The sequence below is a fragment of the Canis aureus genome, chromosome 24 (genome assembly GCF_053574225.1).
Source record: "Canis aureus isolate CA01 chromosome 24, VMU_Caureus_v.1.0, whole genome shotgun sequence".
NCBI classification, from domain to species: domain Eukaryota; kingdom Metazoa; phylum Chordata; class Mammalia; order Carnivora; family Canidae; genus Canis; species Canis aureus.
The window spans coordinates 40,456,559-40,469,539 of record NC_135634.1 but is presented as its reverse complement, the minus strand read 5'-3'; the positions used below and the strand labels follow the sequence as shown (position 1 = coordinate 40,469,539).

The following is a 12,981-nucleotide window of genomic DNA, read 5'->3' as shown; positions in this document are numbered from 1 at the left end:
CAGCAGTAAGGGATAAGCTATCTTTTTTTCCCCCTCATCTTCATTGGCTGCAACTCCCATTCCTGATTTGACACAGAATGCTTAGCTCCCTCTAAAAATGATTCATATTAAAATGAATGCATGTTCGATGCAGTTTTGCATATAGTGTCCAAAAAGCAATGGAATGCTGGAAGTCTCCGGTGTTGTGGAAACTTGTTATTTAGGACACGTGACTGGCATTTCCTTTAGGGGTGTAAGTGGTTCAAGTGGCTCAAGATAGAATGCCACTCTATGCCTGGTATTACATTATGCACTGTCAGAAACCCTGACACTGATTTATTATTGCTGCTTATGTGTTTTACACCGTCTAATATCTTATATGAAATAGACTCCTAACTCAGTTCCAAACATTGTTTCACTAATAAGAAACAACCCAGACATATTAACATGTGCCTTACAGTAATTGTATTCACTATAACAATTTTTTCCCAACATTTTAGGGAACCCCATTGAAGTATTTCTCCCTTATTTCTTCTGATCTCATAGCTTTCTCTATAGAAGTAAAATTTTAATAATAGGGCAAGATAGCTGAGAGTGTGTAGCCTAACTTCTCTTGCTATTTGTACATTAAAATTAAATGTTGCTGAATCTGTGAAGTGGAGCTACTAAGTATTATACACTTGGAATCTTGTGACTTCTCACCAAAGTGATGGATGGATGATGTTATTTCTGTCATAAATGAATGGGAACAACTGGGAGTTTTATCATCACAAGTTAATATTTTCATGTTTTCTAAAGAGTTTGTTTTGTAAATCTTATTTCTGGGCTATATATTTACTTACAGAAATCTTTATACAGTACAGAAGAAAGAAAGTAAGAAAGCTTCCTGTTCACAGCAGTATTCTTAGCCACGTGTTATTTAGAGCACCGCATTTGTCATTTGTTTTTTACCTCACTGTGCTTTCAGCCAACTTTTTCTTTTTCTTTTTAAGATATTCCTTCGAGAGGAGCTCTATCTGTTCGGGCTTATTTGGTTCCAAGCGATATGCATTTAAATCCAGACTTTTTGAGGGAAAAAGAAGCAATTTATTGATTCGCGCGGTGTACAGTGTGTAGGACTGACTTTAGGCGAGGCTTCAGTCAGATCCTAAAAAACTGGCATCTTTCTTTTCAGTCTTTAGACTCATACAGGTTCTCTCCTCTACCTTATAAAGGGCTGCTTAACCCAACACTTCACAGTTTCAAGTCCAACTAAAACGGACAAGGGTCTTTTTGCTGGAAGTTGCAGCCAAAGTCAATGCTTCTGTTTTGTTTTGATTGATGTAGGTAAACTTCCTGGGAATCATCACCATCACCGGGCTAGTGGTTTGAGTTTGCCCTATTTTCTGCTTTTGTGTGGAAGTAGTGACACACTTGGCTAAGAGTCACTGGTGGGTAAATCCCCAGATGATATTATGGAGCTAATATTGGAAAAAGAGGACGTGCCTGCAGAGCCTGAAAACAAGCAAACAGATACAAGCAACGATGTCTACTACAGAAGGGACACATTAGTGCTCCTGACAACGACAATTTAGGTTGTGGTAGGAACAGCTGTGCTGAAGAATGATTAAATATAGGTGCCTCTGGGGGCACTCTGACCTTTCCAACGTAGGCACCTCACGTTCCCAGAATTTAGTTTCTCAGAGTGACTGCTGTCACTCTCTGTAGAAAATGGTTCTGGACCACAAGGGCTTTCTCAGTCCAGAATCATAGCCTGTGTAGCATGCTACATGCAACATCAATGTTCCTTTCTTCTCTCTTCCTTCACCCCTGTGGTCTTCCTTTCTTTCCACTTTAAGTTTCTGGGAAAGTGTCCTTCCTCACCTCTTCCTTATTACATTTAGTGCTCAGATAACTAATATTTTTTTTTAAAGATTATTTATTTATTTATTTGAGAGAGAGAGAGAGAGAGAGAGAGAAGCAGACACATAGGCAGAGAGAGAAGCAGGCTCCATGCAGGGAGCCTGATGCGGGACTCGATCCCAGGACTCCAGGATAATGCCCTGGGCCAAAGGCAGGTGCTCAACCGCTGAGCCACCCAGGCATCCCTCAGATAACTAATATTGTGATTTCTCCTGGCTTAGAGCAAATTTCATATTAGTTTTTTAGGACATAAACTTTTGAGCCTTGATCTTTATTGGCAAACCAGTATCAATGGCAGGAAGTTTCATGGAAATTCTAGGTGTACTACAGAGGTCTTTTCTAGGGTCAGCGAAAATCTTTTACCAAATGTGCTTGTGAAGTCAGCCCTGATGAGAAGAAAGACTGTGTCTATTGAATGAATACAGATCACATTTTATAGGACTCCAGAAGATTTCATTCTCTAGTTTCTCGGTTCAAAAAAACAGCTCTGAGATTTTTATCCCCTTAGAGAGCCAGTCTTATAAAGAAATATTTTGGAGTAGCATTCCATAAATTCTGCTGTGTGTGCACATCGCCTAGGATTCCTGGTAAAACACAGATTCTGTTGGGAAATCTATGAACAGAGGATGCCAAGGCTATGGGTCTCCAGGCCACACTTTGAGTAGTAAATTTCTAGCTCTGTGTTGTCTGATAGTTACTACTATTTGTGGGTAGCTATTCATATTCAAATTTAAATAAACATTTAGTCCTCAGTCTTATTAGCCATGTTTTAAGTGCTCAGTAGTCTCACATGCTAGTGTGTGAGGTATTGGGCAGCACAGACTAGATTTCCATTATCTCAGAGGCATCTGTTGGATGACCTTGCTTTATAAGATGGATTGTCCAACTTTGGAATAAGCACAATGCTGTAAACAGGGCAAGGCTTCTTCTCACAATGTCCAGGTAGCACCATTTCCCAGAGAAATGGTCTGTATCTTCAGAAGGTACCTAACCAAAATGTCTAGCATGTACTAAACCATGGTGTGATCTAAGCTCTGTGAGATTTCTCTTAAGACTTTCTTTTCTTATTTGAACACAAGACACCCAGCACCTGTTACCATACTTTGTCAAGATGCTTACATCTAATTTAGTCCTGTGTTTCTGTTGTTGGCTATGATTCTCATCTTGGTACTCTTGATATGTATTTTTGATCAAATAATTAAAAACCTGTAAAGGATCTCCTTAGCTATCCAGAAGTCTTATATGGCAATCACACACATTGTAATGTAGGTAAAAAGCCAAGAATTGGGAAGGCTGTTAGTGGCCAAACAACACACAACAAAAACTTAGCAATTAAACAGTGAAACACACATCTATAAAACATCCTATAAACACATATCCATAAAACTTTGCCATATATAGGTCTGGTGATGAGGGAATAACCCAGCCTCTGCTCTCATGGGGGGTTTATGTGGCTTTGACTTTACCTACAATTAGCTCCATTTTATTAGAGCCTATTAATTTCAATGCCTTAGAGAAGTAAGGTATATGAGTGCCCCAAGCAATGCTTAGCTGCTTCCAATTTAGCTCTGAAGCCCTTTTCCAGTGTATAAATGTCACTGTCTTACGCATGGCACTTGAGAATGCTTCCTGAGCACAGAAGGACTTATGTAATTCAGTCAATCTTATCCTTTGGATTTGTTTCAATATGGACAGGACCTTTGTGGTGATAAGTACGTGGCACACTTTTCAACGCTTCTCTGTGACTGAGACATGGTTCGGATTTTGGCGTCACACGCCCTCCAGTGCCATTCCTCCAGAGTCACATGAGTCTTTAGTATTTCTGTCTCCTGAGAGCTGGCATGACAAGTATACATTTGGCCTCAGCATTTGGTTATGTGAAATCATTAGCCTGGGTGAGGTTGTGGGGTACGTTCCTTCAAGTTTCTCTAAGGATAAGTGCAGAGCGTATTTGCTACAGGTTAAAGTTAATGTCCTTAGCAAGAGTCTGCCTTACACTGGAATAAATGTTCATAGTCAAGAAAGGGACCTGAGGTCAGTCTTCCTTGCCCCTGAAAGGTTATCTAGTTATGAGTGAAATAATCTCAGGGATGGTTGTTGGTGCCTTGAGGGGGCCCTATAAATGGCATTTTTCTTCCCTTCCTGAGATTGGAACCAATGGAGAAATGGGCATTGGAATCAGACTCATGGGAATAAGAATAATCATCTTTATGATTTTTTGATAAAACTGCTGGACAGTGGGGCTTAGGGGTTGTAGAAGGCAGCTTCTGATATGACCTCCAGTGACATCAATCTGCTGGTATCCTCATGTGTATGTGATCTCTTCCCCTTGAGGCCTAGTAACTTGCTTTAATGAATAGAATGGCAACAGTGATGCCTATATATAAGATTTTAACTTCCATTTTGCTGGTAGATTCTTTACTGACCCTCTCCCTTACTGGCTTTGATGAAGCAAGATGGAGACACTCAAGAAGCAAGAAATATAGGGCAGCCTCTGGGCTGTAGCCCATGAGGAACTGAGGCCCCAGCCCAATGTCGTGCAAGAAAGTGATCCTGTCAACAGCCAAATGAGTTTGGAAGCAGATATTTCTCCAGTTGAGCCCTCAAATGAAATCTCAGCTCTGGCTGATATCTTATAAGAAACCTTGAAGCAGAAGACATAGCTAAGCCACGTCAAGATTCCTGACCCACAGAAATTGTAGGATAACAAATTGTTTTAAGCAGCTAGGTTTTTAGCAATATTTTCCTAAGCAATAAATAAGTAGCACAAGCGAATTTGCTAAGGAGGCTTGCTAATCTACCCCCAAAGCAGACAACTATCCTTGCTTTCTGCAGCTGCATACTTCATCCTTGGGGGCTACCCGGTATAGCTTGCAGAAGTAGAGAAGACAATATGCTTTTGTTAGGTAGGTAGATTCCAAATTACCTGGGGAAGAGGAAGGATTAATTCCTTTTATCAAATTTACCTGCCAATAAGTCAGTTTCTCCTTTGCTGGGAAAAAACTGAGGGTTGAGAAAAGCTAGTAGTGTTATTCCAAATATGTCTCTCTACATATGTAAATGTAAGTGCAAATGGATGAGTGTCCTTAAGCCACAGGGTTATCTAGTGACTGGGTGAGTTACTTTACTTCTACAGGTAAGAATGAGGTTAGAGCCATAGGCCAGAAATGTTTTAAGGGAAAATTTCTTCTCATAGAAGTGATAATAGTTAAAAAAAAAAAAAAAAAGTATTTCTCTTTTACAATGAGGACCACCCCATGTTAAAGAACCCTTGCATAAATGGGGCACCTGGGTAGCTCAGTAGTTTTAGTGCTCCACTCTCTTTTGGCTCAGGTCATGATCTCGTGGGTCATGGGATTGAGCCCTCTATTGGGCATTACATTCAGGGCAGAGTCTGCTGGAGATTCTCTCTCTTTGTCCTTTCCCCACTTGTGCTTGCATTTTCTCTCTCTCTCTCCCTCTCAAATCAATCAATCAATTTTTTTTTTAAAAAAGGTCCCTCGCATAGAAAAGTGTTCCTGTGCTGATTTAAAATCTTGCATTTCACTCTTTCATCCTGGTTTTGATGTCTTATATTAAATGAAAATCCTGTGCCCCTTCCCAGGTGCCGAGTCTGAGCAATGCAGAGATACATTAAGACTCATCCCTGCTCTCAAGGGACTTACAGCCTGGGAGGCAGATGTATTGAAAGTAAGCCACTAGAACACACTATTGCAGGTTTGATTCCCCTGGAAGCTGGCTCTGAGAAGAAATTTAACATATAAAATGTTTATTGGGAAAGGCCTAAGGGATCAACACTTGAAGGAAAGGGGAGAGGGAGTCGTTGAGCTGTGAAGGAGGCCTCAGGTGAAGTTCTGGTGCTAAAAATGCCACTTGGATTTGGCCTGATAGGCTGAAATAGCGTGGCCTCCATCACTGGATTCTTCATTGGATATGGGCCACTGTGATAGGGCAGGATCTTGAAATAGGCTTTTTTCTTTTCTTTTATTTAAAGATTTTATTTATTTACGAGAGAGAGAGAGAAAAGAGAGAGAGAGAAGGGCAGAGACACAGGCAGAGGGAGGAGCAGGCTCCATGCAGGGAGCCAGACATGGGACTTGATTCTGGGACTCCAAGATCACGCCTTGGGCTGAAGGCAGGTGCTAAACCACTGAGCCACCCAGGCTGCCCGAAATAGGCTTTTTTTCTGTACCCGAGGGAGTCCCTGTAGGGGCTGAAAGCCAAAAGGATTGTGCCACTTGCTTTCCTAGCAGCTGGGGCAGCGAGTCTTCTCTTGGTGGGGCAGTTTAGAAGGTAGGATCCCTTCATCTCTCTCCAAAAAAGATAAGGATAAGACTAAATGGTAATAGCTTCTTTAGTGGAAATGTCCCACAAAATGCCCTCTCTTCACATATAGGCCCATTTTTTTTAACCCTAAATGGGGTTGGGGTGTGGTAAAGACACTCAGGGTTCTTATTTGCTTTGCCTACCTCTGCTAACCTACATCAGCCTCACCCTTACTTTGGCATCTGGTGTCCGCTGAAGTAGAAGTTCCCATTGGAACACCCCACTGCATACACTTAGGTACAAAATGGCAGTGCCTAGGGAGTGCCTGGCTGTGACCAAAAGGTTCCCTTGGATCAGTTTGTGAAGGGAACTATCTGTCACAGTCAAGAATTTGAATATTTTGGTTAATGAGATCTTATTGGAAGATTATTCTTCATGTTACCCATGATGCCCAGTGGGAATCCAGAAATGAGTGGCAGTGCAGAGCATGGGTTGAAGGAGTACAAGATCGGAGGCATGGAGACAAAATAAGAAACCAAGAAGCTGTTGGAGAGAGTGGTGGTGAGGTCCAGGGCAGAGCAGGGCAGGAACAAGAGCAGGGATGGGGGCTCTGAGAGAGGGTTTTAGAGATTAAATTGATAGGATTTGAAAATTGATTTGGGAAAAAACAGTAGAATAAATTTAGTTTTCCAGCTTGAGCTGATTTGTATGTGTGAGGGGAAGAAGAGTAGAGCTCTTTTCTATTGCAAAAATGTAATTACTCTAAAACAAACATATAGGAATATGCCGTTATTGAGATAATATTATATTTTTGAGTTGTTGCATAACTAACAGTTTTTCAGGCATAGAAAATGTGGGTGGGCATTAAAGCACCCCAAAACATTAGCTCACGGTTGATAATTAGAGTAATGGCAACCTTTTGTTGGGTATTTTCTGTCTTGCTGGCCATTGGGGCACGCATCTGAAATTTTGTTTTTAAATATTTTATTTATTTATTCATGACAGAGAGAGAGAGGGAGAGAGGCAGAGACACAGGCAGAAGGAGAAGCAGGCTCCCCATCGGGACTCTATCCTGGGACCCCGGGATCACAACGTGAGCCAAAAGCAGACGCTCAACCACTGAGCCATCCAGGTGTCCCGAAATTATCTTATTAAACTCCACAACAAGGCTACCATCCTGTGGATTATTATTATGTCAACCTACAGATGGGAAGAGGAAAATGGTGTAATCAAGATTGGAATGACCACACTCTGGCTTTAAAGCTCATGCTTTATTTGTAATAACCATTTCAAAGCCTCACTCAAGGTGCTCTCAGTCTTCTCCTATGCCTATCCCCTGGGCCATGGCATCTCTGCTGATAATGTGTACTTCCCATCCCTTGGCAGCCAAAGGGTTAAGGGTAAGGTAGCTGATTCTGCAGGCAGTCTATGCCAGTAATTTGTGGTATGGAATGTTGATGTGCTGAGAAAAAAAGATGCTCTGGTTGCCAGGATTTCTTGCATAGAAACAAAACTTCCATTCACATCCTGCTGAATTTCCAGGACCTAATTAGATGTGGGACCAAATATTACAGTTTCTTCACTCAACAAGAGCACAGATGAACACTGATGAAGGTTGGGAATAGGATTTTCAGCCTTTTTTTTTTTTTTTCTTTTTAAGAATTACAGATTTATTTGCTGGTAAGCTTTGGTTTAAATACTACCTACAGACAAATGTGTTCTCTCTTAATTTTCTAGTATATCACATTACATTTGAATGGGACTTTGTCTTTTACCAGACATGAAATCCTATTTGATGTTCCAATAATGTGAGGCTGGGTGACTCAGAGGGTTGAGTGAGTTGTCAAATCTCTCCCAGTTACTAAGAGTCAAGACCAAGTTTCAGACTTGGCACTTCCAATTTCAGGTTCAGTACTTTTTAAACATTTTTCACCACATTGAAGAATTTTGTTGGTCCAACAGTAATCAAAAGCACATGATGTCAAGTGTATTTTTGTTATTTGTATATCAATGTATAGAAAAATTATTTTAATTCTACTCCCGTTAAAAATAGAGTTTGAGTGAAATGAATAAAAGTTTGGATGTTTTGGTTTTTTTTTCTTGGCCTAGAAAAACAAAACAAAGCAGAAAACAGGAGAGAGATTCATTTTTTTATAGTGACACGGGACTGATGACATCTAGTTAACCCAAGGATTTGCATAGAGTTTGCATTGTTTTTGTGAAATGTGGCGGACTGCTATGCTATTGAATTGAGGAATGACATTAGAATTTGGACTTTGAAATAAAGACAAACAGATAAGTCTTGGTGATACACAAAGCCTGGCCTCTTTTGCCTTAGATTTGCAGACAGGGATTTCTGTGTCGTACAGTGATGAAGGGTGCCAAATGTAGCCAGGAACTGTTTCAGCAATCATAGATGTTGTTTTTCCAATTGGGCCAATCTGCCAGACTGGCAGACAGAAAACTAACAGAAATATTAAATGTAGACAGCTTCTATAGTTGAATCTTGTTTTTTCCTCTCTCTGCTGGAAGCCACTATAAAATAGTAGCCTGTGTGTAGGTCATTAAAAACATACACAGATACACACACTACGTTGTGTATTCTCACTGTTAAATAAGTCTTTGTGAGCTCAATAACTGGGTGCCAAAACAGCTGTTGCAGATGTATTAGGTGACTGAAGCTGTCCTTCATTTACAATGTTGTACCCAGATACTCTCTCCTGGCTCCGTGTCACACTGTAAAGGATTCCATCCCCTGTTGACCACACACCTTGGGAAATCATTGCAGGGGAAGCACCATTCTTGAGTTTCTAAATTCACACTCTTGAGGTCTGGTAAATGTGATGGATATGTGCTTGGAGAACTTGATAGAATAGTTGGTTTCATTTCCGGGATTTGTTTCCACGCATGGTGAACAAAGATGCATAATTACGTGCAATTCTTCTCCTGGCCACAAATGTAACAGAAGTGAGCTCAGTTAGCTTCTGTGACCACAATTTATATAGAGCAAACCCTCCCCTCAGATTCAGGGAAATGATGACACAATTCCATTGCAACATACATATGTGGCTTCCCCAGATGCCCCTGGGGTACAAAAGGGCCTTATGCAGCTTTCGTGGCACTGTGAGTCCTCTTTTCTCTGAATATTTGACTATTTTCTCAGCTTTCTTATGAAATGTATTTCTACCTCTTTTGGTTTCCATTTCTTAGGAAGGAAAAGAGTTTAATTGAATGATATAAAGATAACTTTGGCTTGGGAGAATTGATCTCTGTTCAGTTAGGAAAAAGATCTTCCAAATAATTTTATCTCATTGGTAGAGCATACAGGAATAGTAGGCTTCATTATAGCTGATTTGGAATGACCTCTTTTTTCCTTTCCATCAGGAAAAGTGGCAAATAAAATGATGCCGTCTTTGGAAATCTGTGTTCATTATACATGGCTTGAGAAATATTTCTCTCCAATATTAAAAGTAACATTTAATGGACATCTTTCTAGATGGATTGGGAATTATGCCCTTTTTTTTTCTCTGTTTTCTAGAGCTTGGAATGCTTGACCCTTTGACCAAAGCCATGAATGAATTTCAGGAACAGTAAACAATATCATCTTCCATCTTTAGTACTCTTTACTTCTTGACAGTCTTAGAGGTGTGAACCTGAATTGAAAAAAAAAAAAAAAAAAGGTCTATTTCCCCCCTTTCTTATGTCTGAGAGATGGAGAACAAGAGGGAGGGGGTAGAAAAGTTGCATTTTTCAAACAATCCACACCCCAGTATAAACAGGATATATATAGTCATTTCTGGATAATTATATGTTGGCAATGCTTGCTAACTAGTTTTGTCTGACTTCTTAACCTAGACTCTTCACCATTATATTGCATAGCAACACATTCCTTGGACCCAAAAGTCATTTGTGGCCTAGTTGCTTTATACATGTGGGAAGACACCAACTGCAATCTTTTTCTTTAACATGAGAACTTTTCTCTGCATAGGAGAGAGACCCTTCCTGTCTTGAATGTGAATGCTTCATTGATGGCTCAGAAGCAGTTGGTACCTCTTGGAAATTGTATTTTCTACGGAAACTTTAAAAATCACCATAAATTTGTGGCTTCTGACAACATAAATTTATTATCTTACAGTTTTATAGGCCAGAAGTCTGTTATGGGTCTCAGTAGGCTAAAATGAAAGTATTGGCAGACATTTATTCCTTTCTGGAAGTTGTAGAGGAGAATCTGTTTCCTTGTCTTTTCCAGCTTCTAGAAGCTGTTGGCATTTCTTGCCCTATGGTTCCCTTCCAATTTTGAAGCCAGCAATGGGACATTGGGTCCTTCTCATGGGTATGACTCCAATCTTGGACTTCATCATCACATCTCCTTCTGTTCCGCCTTCTTCCACTTAAAAAAAAATACCTCATGATTACATTGGGTCCACCCATATAATCCAGTATAATCTCTCCATTTAAGGTTAGCTGATTAGCCCACTTAATTCTACCTGCAACCTTTATTCTCCCTTGCCACATAACATAACATTTTCCTGAGTACGAGGGTTAGGGTGTGGCCATCTTTGGGGGGGCATTATTCTGGCTACCCTCATCTCAGATTTCATTAAGGAGGGGCTGAGGTTGAATTCTTGAACTGGGTTAGCAAAGGATAGCTGATCTTAGCAGAAGTGAAAAGAATATTGCTTGGATAAATGGTCAGGAGTTTTACCCTAAACCTGGGCATTGTTCTTCAGAGTAGCTCTGCATGCCTGCATGAGTACACTCTGCAGAATCAGGTCAGAACCAAGACATTCAGTCTATAGGAGTCCCAGAAGAATGTCACGAATGAACACCACTCTTTACTAATATAAGTATGGTATCCTAAAAAGGAGGGAATTTACATTTACTGACTATACCCTCTTTGGTCCTAGTCAATAAATATATTATTATTCTTTATACAAATTTGCCTTGAGATGACAATGCATTCCCTGAGAAGGTTGCTCACCAAGCCTGTCTATCTGGGAGCAGGGCACCTCCCATTAGTCCCTTTGGGATGGTTAAAGATGCTGTTTCAGAAGAGGCTGTCTTAATTCAACTTTCCCACTTCAGCTACTGAGATATGCTTTCAAGTATTTTGAAATGTGCATTTTTCCCCTTTCTCCTTTGAATTCCAGAATTCTAGTGATGTAGATAGGTTTTAGATTGGACCTCTGCCCCTCTGCCCAGCCTGGACTTCTGAATGTGGCTCCTGAACTCAGCTCTTTTAGCTTTGTCCATTTATGTTTGATTGGGACAATCACTCCAAATTGGGTTTTCAACAGTGTTTTCTTATTCCTTGCTTCTTACATCTCCCACTTTCCACCTTTACTCCTACACTTGGGACCTCCCAAGGCACACGGAACTCTCTGCCAGGTCTCACTGACCTTGCCAGTTTTTATCTCAGTCCTTTCTGATTTTTCCCTTGCTGATTTCCTGTAACTCTGAGCAGATACTTAGACAATGGTGAGGCTCATTAATGTAGAAGAAGATGCTTTCATGGGAGAAATATGGCAACTTCTGATAGAACACACTACACGTAATTTTTCAGCAATGCTTTATAAGGAATTGGAGTATAGGGAGTAACTCTCTCTTATTTTTATGTCTATCACAGTGAGAGCACAGCTATGGAAAAGAAGAGAATCTTAAATATCTTCCACTGAATAGGGAGATCATCATGATCGGGAAAGAAGATTTTGGCCACAGAAATTTGAGTCACTGTATAAAAAAAATCTCCCTTTAGACTGACAAGTTATTGTTTTTTTTTTTTTTTTTTGAAAAAATTATTTCTGGCTTTTAGTTGGAAACCTTTCTCAAACTTCTAATTACCCAGAGGTAGATTTCTCTAGGCTTTTTGGAAATAAAATGAAGGATCCAGAGAGAAGGAGAAAAGTAGCTGAAAGTCAGAAGACAAGTTAAGGCAGAGTGTTGTATTTCTTTGGGATATTTTCCAAACTGTCACGAGTGTTTGGGGCAGTCTGGGGATGCTGAGGGAGTAATTCAACCATGTCTTCAGGAGAGGAATGAGGGATGTCATGGCTGTGGTGGGTGGGATGGAAACTCACTGGCCAAAGACACTCTGAAGCCAGTCCTTCTCAGAGGAGAACAAAAAAATCTCCTTCTTCCTTTAACTAGAAGACAAGAACAAAAAGGAGAGAGGACAGTAGACATGTGGTCTTGGAGCCTAATATGGCCTAAAATTCTTTAAAGAAACACTTCGCAACATGAAGGGCTGTGAGTAGGAGAGTCTTAAATGAGAATTTTATGGAGACCATAGGACAAGGGCTAGAGCCCATCTGCAGCCTTCACATTCCCGTGAAAACCTTTAGGCTTCAGCTCCAGGAGTCACAGGATGTTGAAAGGTAAATGGTTTCACAGTCAGGCAAGTGTTGAGGGAAGTACTGCACTGCAGCATCTACTGCCCATCTGCTGCTTTCTGACCAGAGATTTTTGCCTCAGAATAGATGTTTTGTCACAGTTTGTGCTCCATGAAGTCAGGTGGCCGGAGTTGGATCCTGGCTTTCTTTATTACTCTCCAAGTGACTCCAAGCAATGCATTCAATCTCAATCTGCCTTCTGGGTAACATGGGAGTAATAAGATACTCTCCCTTATTGTGGAATTTTGAGATGTATGTGAGGTAACACAGGCCACACATTCAGCACACCTCAGAGTGCATAGGAGGGATCGTTAAAATGGGGCTGCAACTGTTATCATTATTAATATTATTACAGTTAGTTAAATTCAATAACTTGAGAGATGAGCTTGTAGTAGTGGCTGCATTTCTGTTTCCTTTTATTTAGATTTTTTTAAAAATTATTTAC

The 12,981-nt window shown here is 40.4% G+C and overlaps 1 long non-coding RNA gene across 4 annotated transcripts in view; it reads right to left on the bottom strand.

Moving 5' to 3' along the window:
- Nucleotides 1–12,981, bottom strand: part of LOC144296116 (uncharacterized) — a 58,856-nt gene that overhangs the window by 11,125 nt on the left and 34,750 nt on the right. For 2 of the 4 annotated variants that reach the window (XR_013363275.1, XR_013363276.1), the window contains one exon: nt 10,296–10,537. The exons of 1 other annotated variant lie outside the window; for it this stretch is intronic. This is a non-coding gene — a long non-coding RNA (uncharacterized LOC144296116). Of the gene's footprint in view, nt 1–7,760; nt 9,801–10,295; nt 10,538–12,981 lie in introns of those variants that run through there. One more of the 4 variants, XR_013363277.1, reaches the window with a different exon arrangement.